This window comes from Arachis duranensis, chromosome 8 (assembly GCF_000817695.3).
Source record: "Arachis duranensis cultivar V14167 chromosome 8, aradu.V14167.gnm2.J7QH, whole genome shotgun sequence".
Lineage (NCBI taxonomy): Eukaryota > Viridiplantae > Streptophyta > Magnoliopsida > Fabales > Fabaceae > Arachis > Arachis duranensis.
Window position 1 is genome coordinate 4384848 of NC_029779.3, and position 8829 is coordinate 4393676.

An 8829-nucleotide genomic window follows, 5' to 3' on the forward strand; every position below is an offset into this window, starting at 1 on the left:
CTTTGGTCTTAATTTTGCTATGTTTAATCCTCTCTTATTACCATTCAATGTCTTGATATGTGTGTTAAGTGATTTCAGAGATTACAGGGCAGGAATGGCTCAGAGGATGGAAAGGAAGCATGCAAAAGTGGAAGGAATACAAGAAGTTGAAGAAATTGCTAAGCTGTCCATCCTGACCTCTTCGCACTCAAATGGTCATAACTTGAGCTACAGAGATCCAAATGAAATGGTTCTAGTTGCGTTGGAAAGCTAACATCTGGGGCTTCACAACGATATATAATTTGCCATAGCTGCCCCAAATTTAGGCAACGCGAACGTGTGGATGACGCGCCCGCTTTGCATCTGCAAAATCTCAATCCACGCAAACGCGTGGACGACGCTGCCGCATCACTTTCCCGCGACCTGTATGTACCAGATTTCGAAATCAGCAATTTTTGGGCTGTTTTTGACCCAGTTTTCGGCTCAGAAAGCATAAATTAGAGGCTATAAAGTGGGGGAATCCATTCATTCAACAGATACATCATACAACATACATTTATACATAGTTTTAGGATTTAAATATAGTTTTTAGAGAGAGAGGCTCTCTCCTCTCTCTTAGGATTAGAATTCCTCTTAAAGGATTTAGGAATATTTTCATCTTCTTTATCTCAGGTTCAATGTTCCTTTTATTTATTTTCCAACTTAATTTATGAACTCCCATGTTACATTTGATATCTTTATTAATATCATTTGAAGTATTTCAGACTCATGATTGCTTTCTTCTATTTATTATATAAATAATTTAGATTTTTTCCTTTTGGCTTTGGTTGATTAATAATTTGTCCACTTAACTGACCTTCATAGTTAGAGGTTGACTTAGTGGGAGCAAAAATATAATTCTCATCACTATTGATAAGGATAACTAGGATAGGACTTCCAGTTTTCATACCTTGCCAAGAGTTTTATTAGTTATTAATTTATTAATTCCTGCAATCTATCTCTCCTATTCAAAACCTTTTCAAAACCCAAAAACACTGTTTTCCATAACCAATAATAAAACACACCTCCCTGCAATTCCTTGAGAAGACGCCCCGAGGTTTGAATACTTCGGTTAATTATTTTTATTGGGTTTGTTACTTGTGACAACCAAACGTTTGTAAGAAAGGGATTCTTGTCGGTCTAGAAGCTATACTTACAACGGGAATTTATTTGTGAAAATTCTAGATCGCACGAGAGTTTCGTTCTTCAAAATGGCGCCGTTGCCGGGGAATTGCAAACGTGTGCCTTATTTTTGGTTACTGTAAATATTTTCAAAAAAAATTTAAAATTTTTATCTTATCTTATCTTAGTTTTAAATTTCAAAAATCAATTTTTTTTTTCAAAAATCATATCTTTTTCAAAATCTTATCTTATCTTTTTTCAAAAATCATATCTTTTTCAAAATATTTTCTTTTTGTTAGTTTTTGTTTTTATTTTCTCTTACTACTATGAACTCTCACCGCTTTGGCTATGAGTCTGGTTACAATTATGTTGCAGGAAGAGGAGATTACAATGAGAACATGCATCAGGGTTGGAACAATCAAAGATGGGAGGAGCCACAAGGATTTGATCAACCCTCATGGCAACAACCACCTCTAATGGACTATCAACAACCATTCTATGATGCATATCAAGGCAATGGCTATGGTGAGCAATCTTTTGATTATCAACAACCACCACCATATGCCTATGAACCCCCTCCTCAACATGACTTTGGACCACCATACTCACAAGCCCCTTTCCACCATTCACCTCCATATGACCCTAACACTTATCCACCATACCAACCACCTTATGAGCCAAATGAACCATACATAGAACCACCCCCATTCCAACATAATTACTCTCATGAACCACCACCTCAATATACACCATCTCCATATCGATCAATCCAAGAGCACTATGACCCTACTTATGATAGTCGAGCGCAACAAGAATCAAGGGATCGTCTCAGGGAAACAGTGGAAAAATTTCATGCAACCCTTCGCCAACTGGATCAAGCAATAAACCGATTACCTTCCCAACGTTCGGACATTCAAGGAACCCCCATGGCTTCATGTGGAGAATCTACTAAAGAACGTGGCATGAAAGAGAAGTTAGAAACTCTGGTGGACAGTGAGCAGCACAATTTTGTATTGGAACAATTGGAAGAAGCTACGCCTGCCATTGAAGAGGAAGAAGTGGTTGAAGACTTAGGAGATTCAGAACCTCCATGGGAAACTTAAGTCATAGAGCCTCCTTCAAAGACGTTTGAAAATGATGTTGAGTGGGGTGTACAACCTCCAAAGCATATCATGGTTGAAGACTTTGAAGGGGACGATCAAGAGATGGATTCAATCATTCAAGAATTCTTATCTACATTTGAATCCTCTCCCATTGGACTTGACATGGAGATTAAAGAAGAAGAAGCACAACCTCCCATGCCCTTGGTAAGCAATGAAGAAGAGATTGAATTGGAAGAAAGCTACCAAGAGGGAGAGGTTAATATTGAATAAGCTTGCAAAGAGGTGGTAGTTGTCAAAGAAGAACACAAAGGAGTGGAGCTTGCAAGTTCATTAGAAATCCCTCCCCCTAAGTTGCCATCATCCTCACAACATTCAAGTGGGTAAAATTCATATCCCTTAGCTTTCTAATTCCACTTGAATATGGGCTACTGGAGACGGATGGTCAACTTAGAGCTCTTTGTGGCATTAGGAGTAAGAGGAAGATGGTCAGTGGTAAGAATTGTCCTGCAAGGTTCATTATGGTTGGAAGCTTTAAGTTTAAATGCAAAGGTTGGTGTAGAGCTCAACTGAATGGGTCTAGGAAGTTGTTTGGCCACTTTAGTGAGAATTCAGATTGCTTGCTATCCGGATGGAATCATAATGATCAACAAGAAGACGGGTGCAAAAGCAAGGTTTGGGACCCCGGAATTCAGTCTAGAAATCAACACTCTTGGGGCCTTGTCACTTGCTTTAACTTACTTGAAGGCTTTCTGCGCCTAGTTTGGGATCCCGGAGGCTACTGGAATTCCAAACATTGGTGGAGATTTTTGAATGAATACAAGCACAAGCCACCATAACAAGGAGCTCACCAAATGTCCAACTTAAGGACTTTAACTAAAAGTGCTAGGTGGGAGGCAACCCACCATGGTATGATCGTCCCTTTTTTTTCAGTTTTAATTCTAGTCTATTTTATTTATTTTTGAGTTTTGATTGAACCTGGAATCATGCATAGCATTCATATTAAGCATTGCATTCTGCATGCTACATTATAAAAAAAATCATGCACGCGACGCATAAGCGTCGCTGACGCGTCCGCGTCACAAGTGCATTCGGAAGAAAAGAAAATTAAATAGAAAGTCACGCGACAGCGTGGCTGGAGGCGTGCCTTTGGCACAAATTGATCCACGCGACCGCGTCGCTGACGCGTCCGCGTCATGTGGGCAAAATGCCTCCCACGCGTTCGCGTCACCCACGCGAATGCGTGCCTCAAAATCAACGTAAAAAGGGTGTATGGCCGAAAGTTGAGCTAGAATTGGGCTGGACTCGTGCTAGTAGCACAAGCCCTACCACGCGAACGCGTGCCCCACGCGAACGCGTGCCCCACGCGTCCGTGCCATTCTTTAAAACAAGGCCAACCACGCGATCGCGTCCACCACGCGATCGCGTCACCCAAAGTTTTGGCAAAATAAGTTTTTCGCTAGAGAGTTGCCCGGCCGCGAGGCTGCACTCGCGCTGAAGGCACAAATCACTTCACGCCCACGCATTTGCGTCACTTCATCGAAGCGCTATCCACGCGACCACGTGCCCCACGCGCTCGCGTCGCCTGCGCCGCACAACTTATCCAAAACAGCCAAATATCTTATCTTTTCTTCCCCAAATCTAAATCTTTTCTTTCCTTTCTCATTTCTTTCTTCCTTCCTTTCTTTTTTCTTTCTTTTTCTTTTCATTGGTGTTAGAAATTTATTTGGGTCATTATTTTCCATATTTTTCCTGCGAATTATTAAGGAATTATTTTGACAATTATATATTACTTTTTATAGGGTTGCTTGCATGTTCAATTTAACACTTTCAATAACTTATTTACCATGCATGCTATGTGTTTGTGAAAAAGCTCGTATGGCAATGTGTATTATTTTAAATTATTCTACTACTCTACTACTTATTTTTCACAAAACCCCTTTTATATTTTATTAATTAAAATATAATTGTCAATACACACAGATTGTTAGTTTGAAAGCGATGATAATCTAACCTGGACATTTGATCTATGCTACTCATGTCTTTGCCAGCATACCAATAAACATCTTGCATTTAATTGTCATTACATGCACTTGCTATATTTCCATTGATGGACTTTTCACATGTAGTCTAGACCATGTATTAATGACATCCTTCTTTACCGTGCATTGATTATCACCTATATCGTCTCCTTCCTTGCTCTAACCCTTCAATTTAAAAAATTACATTTTTTTCCTTTTTAGGATAGCCACCAAGAAAGGAAAAGAGAAAGCTACTTCCAAACCATCAGCAAGGAAAAGAACAAAAAGAGCACTAGTTGAGGAACCACAACCCCCATCCACCTACACATCTTAGCATGCACCGAGGACGGTGCAATCTTTAAGTATGGGAAGGTCGATACCGATCTCCATGGGTTAGTTATTTCCTTCCCAACACCAATGTTTTATTTTCTTTGTTAATTCATTGTTGCATTTGCATGTTTGATTGCATAATTGTTTGATTTTATGCATATTCTACTTGGTTGAAAAATAATAAGTTTCTTCTAAAGACCCTATTTTTGAAAAATTTCACTGATTTAAAATCAAAATTTTGTGTTAAACTTGTTTGAAGTTGTATTTGGAACACGGTCTTTGAGCCAAAGAACACACAACCCGTGAGATTTTGAGCTTATTTATATGGTTACATTATTTAACCATAATATTCTATTCTTGTGTGTTTTCTTCTCTATAATTGTAATTTTTACTTTGTTCCATTCTATATGTCCATTATTTAGTATATTTACATGCTTGCATATGATTGAGGCCATTACTTGTTTTCACTCAATTATCCCAAATAAGCCTACCCTTTTATGTCACCCTTGTTAGCCACTTTGAGTCTTTTTATCCCTTCTTCTGTTTTATAACCACATTACTAGCCTTAAGCAGAAAAACAAATTAAAAATCCCAAGTTGAATCCTTGGTTAGTTTAAGATAGATATTGTGTATAATTTAAGTGTGGGGAATTTTATAGGAACATGGATGATAGAAAAAGTAGGAAATTAAATTGAATAAATTATTTGAAAATTTGGGAAGCATGCTCATGTGAAATCAAAATAATTAATTTACCATGTGCATTAAAAAAAATTATTAAGTAATGTGTTACTAGGAAGGCTATTAGTGGTCTTCTGATCAATTTCATTAACTCTGGTGGCTATTTGACCCATTTGAATCTCCAGGTTCTTGATGGATGCTCTGGATTCCTGTCTAAAATCTATCAATATTGCTTCCAAATCATTATTCTATTGAAAACCACCTTGAGAATTATTGTTGAAGTTTTGAGGTCTCTGAGGTTGATCCCTCCATCCAAAATTTGGGTGATTTCTCCATCCTTGATTGTATGTCTGAGAATAGGGGTCATTGTTGGGATTTCTAGAACCACTCCCCATGTAATTAACCTGTTCAAAAGAGGATTGAGCATAATCATAGTTGTCATTCTGCACTAAATGTCCTGCTATGTCATATGAGATCTCTTGAGGTGGATTTTGGGTGTTGATAGTTGAGACTTGCATACCACCCATGTGTTGAGTAAGTAGATTTATTTGTTGAGACATAAGCTTGTTCTGAGCAAGAATAGCATTGAGAGCTTCCACTTCCATGACACCCTTCTTCTGAGGAGCCTCAGAGTTCACAGGATTCCTGTTAGATGAGTATAAATATTGGTTGCTAGCAACCAATTCAATAAGCTCAATAGTCTCCTCCGGTGTCTTCTTCTTGTACAATGAACCTCCTGCAGAATTGTCTAAGCACATGTTGGACATTTCACCCAAGCCTTCATAAAAGATGTCTAATTGGGTCCATTTGGAGAATATGTTCGGAGGGTATTGCCTAGTCAATAACTTGTATCTCTCCCAAGCTTCATACAGAGTCTCACCATCCTTCTGCCTGAAGGTCTGAACCTCTATCCTAAGCTTAGTCAGCTTCTTTGGTTGGAAAATTTTTGTGAGAAACTCAGTAACCACCTTGTTCCAAGTATCTAAACTTTCCTTGGGTTGAGAATCCAGCCATAGCTTTGCTCCATCCCTCAGAGCAAACGAAAAGAGCATGAGTTTGTACACATCTGGGTTTACTCCATTTGTCTTCACAGTATCACAAATTTGCAGAAAACTAGAAATAAACTGATTTAGGTCTTCGTGGGGAAGACCATGATACTAGCAGTTTTGTTGCACCAGAGTGACCAGTTGGGGCTTCAACTCAAAGTTGTTCGCAGTAATAGGAGGCACCACGATGCTCTTTCCATAGAGATCTACAGTAGGAGAAGAGTAAGAGCCAAGTACTCTCCTTTGTTGTTCATTCCCATTCGGATTTGCTGCATTGGCATTCTCAGTATTAGTCGGATTCATAGTGGATTCTGCAGCCTTGTAAAGTCTTGCTTGTTGTAAACGCTGCCTAAAAGTCCTTTCAGGTTCAGGATCAAAGTCTAGGAGATATTCTTTGTCTCTGTTCCTACGCATAAACAAACAGAAAACAAGAAAAAATGGGAATCTCTACGTCAAAGTGCAGAGAATTCCCAGTGAGGTAACCTGTGTAAAGAAATAAAAAAAGAATAATAAATAGTCAACACCAAACTTAATTTCAGAGATTAAGAAAAATATTGGTCATATTTATTTATTTTAAAAAAATTTCGAAAATAATAAAACAAAAGTTAAATAAAATTAAAACTAAAACGCCTAATCTAAGCAATCAAACAACTAATAGTTGTTAATCACTATCAATCCTCGGCAACGGCACCAAAAACTTGGTGCGGTATTTATAACCCACACTACTAACCGGCAAGTGCACCGGGTCGTACCAAGTAATACCTTACGTGAGTAAGGGTCGATCCCACGAGGATTGATGGATCAAGCAACAATAGCGTTTGATAAGATTAGTCAGACAAGCAGAGGGTGATGTTCAATTTCTAGTTTATATGCCAAAAGAATCCTAATTATCCACAAATAAGGGGATTATATGTCACGTATCCCGTTAAATACAAACAATTAAAAATTCAGTATAATATGTTTTCAAGCTGTTATTCAAGTAAAGAGCTTTTCCAAGTTTTACAAGAACTCAATTAGAACATGGGTCATATTTCCGTTCCACCCATATTCATAAAATAAAGAACGAAAATAATTATTGAAATATAAATCTAAACATGAATTAAATTACAAAGATCAAACGAATCAATCCATGAAAATAGATAGAGCTCCTAACCTTAACAATGGAGGATTAGCTGCTCATGGTTCAAAGAGAAAAATAAGGATTGTAAAAAATGTGTGTCTCATGTCTAAATGTACAGAGTTCCTATTTATAACTAATCCTAATAGATTTAAAATCTAATTATCTAAAAATAATAATAATATCTTTTCCTAAAAGATAAGATCTGAATTTAAATTCGAATTAATTAACTACTTCGTGTCTTGTAACGTGGGGACCACTTGGCTTCACTGGATCTGCGCCTAACTTGGGTGCTAAAATGGGGCCCAGAATTCACCCCTCAGTGTTTTCTGCGCTTTCTGCACGTGGCGCATGTCATGCGTACGCGTCAATCATGCGTACGCGTCGCTGGTCTTCTTCGCGAGTCACGCGGACGCGTCGTGGAGTAAATATTCAAATCACGCGTACGCGTCGCCATGGGTACTTCCGGATCACGCGCACGCGTACACGTCGCTCCTCGCAGCCACCTCCTTTGATTCTTGTGCTGCGAAAACTCCATCAAATCTAGCCGAATGCTACCGAAATAAATAAAATTATCCAAGACTCAAAATAGCATCCATAGTGGCTAAAATATAATTAATTCTTAATTAAACTCAACAATTTAAGTGCAAATTCACTAGGAAAAGATAGACAAGATGCTCACGCATCAATATGCATTCTTGGAAATTGATTTATTTTGACCAAGTACTTGCATGCATGTAGATAGGTTGCATATATATAGTTTACTTGCATTGAATAAATGTTGATGCCCATTTCTTGTCTTTCTTGAGTTTAGCATGAGGACATGCTTGGTTTAAGTGTGGGGAGGTTGATAAACCCCAATTTTGGGGTTTATCTTGTGTTGAATTTAGTGGATTTTATCAACTTATCTCACACTTATTCAATGAAATAGCATGGTTTTTGAATTTATCCTAATTTGTGCTTAAGAGTAAAAATATGATTTTTAGACCTTTAAATCGCTAAATTTAATTCTCTTTAATTTCATTCGATGCCTTGATGTGTTTGTTTAGTGATTTCAGACTTAGAAGGAAAAGATTTGATTGATGAAGTGAAGAAAAAAGCATGCAAAATGGAGAATTCATGAAGAAATGAGGATTTGGTGGAAATCATGTCCACGCATACGCATGCCTTACGCGTACGCGTGAGGAAGGAAATTCGCCAGGCCACACGTACGTGTGACACTTGTCACGTGACCTCATTAAAGGAACACACTGGGGGCGATTTCTGGACTTGCTGGAGCCCAATCCAACTCATTTCTGAAGCTATTAGAGGCCAAATTCAAGAAGGATGAAGAGGGGAGCAATTAGTGTAGTGTAAGAAACACGCTTTAGGTTAGTTCTAGAGAGAGAAACTCTCTC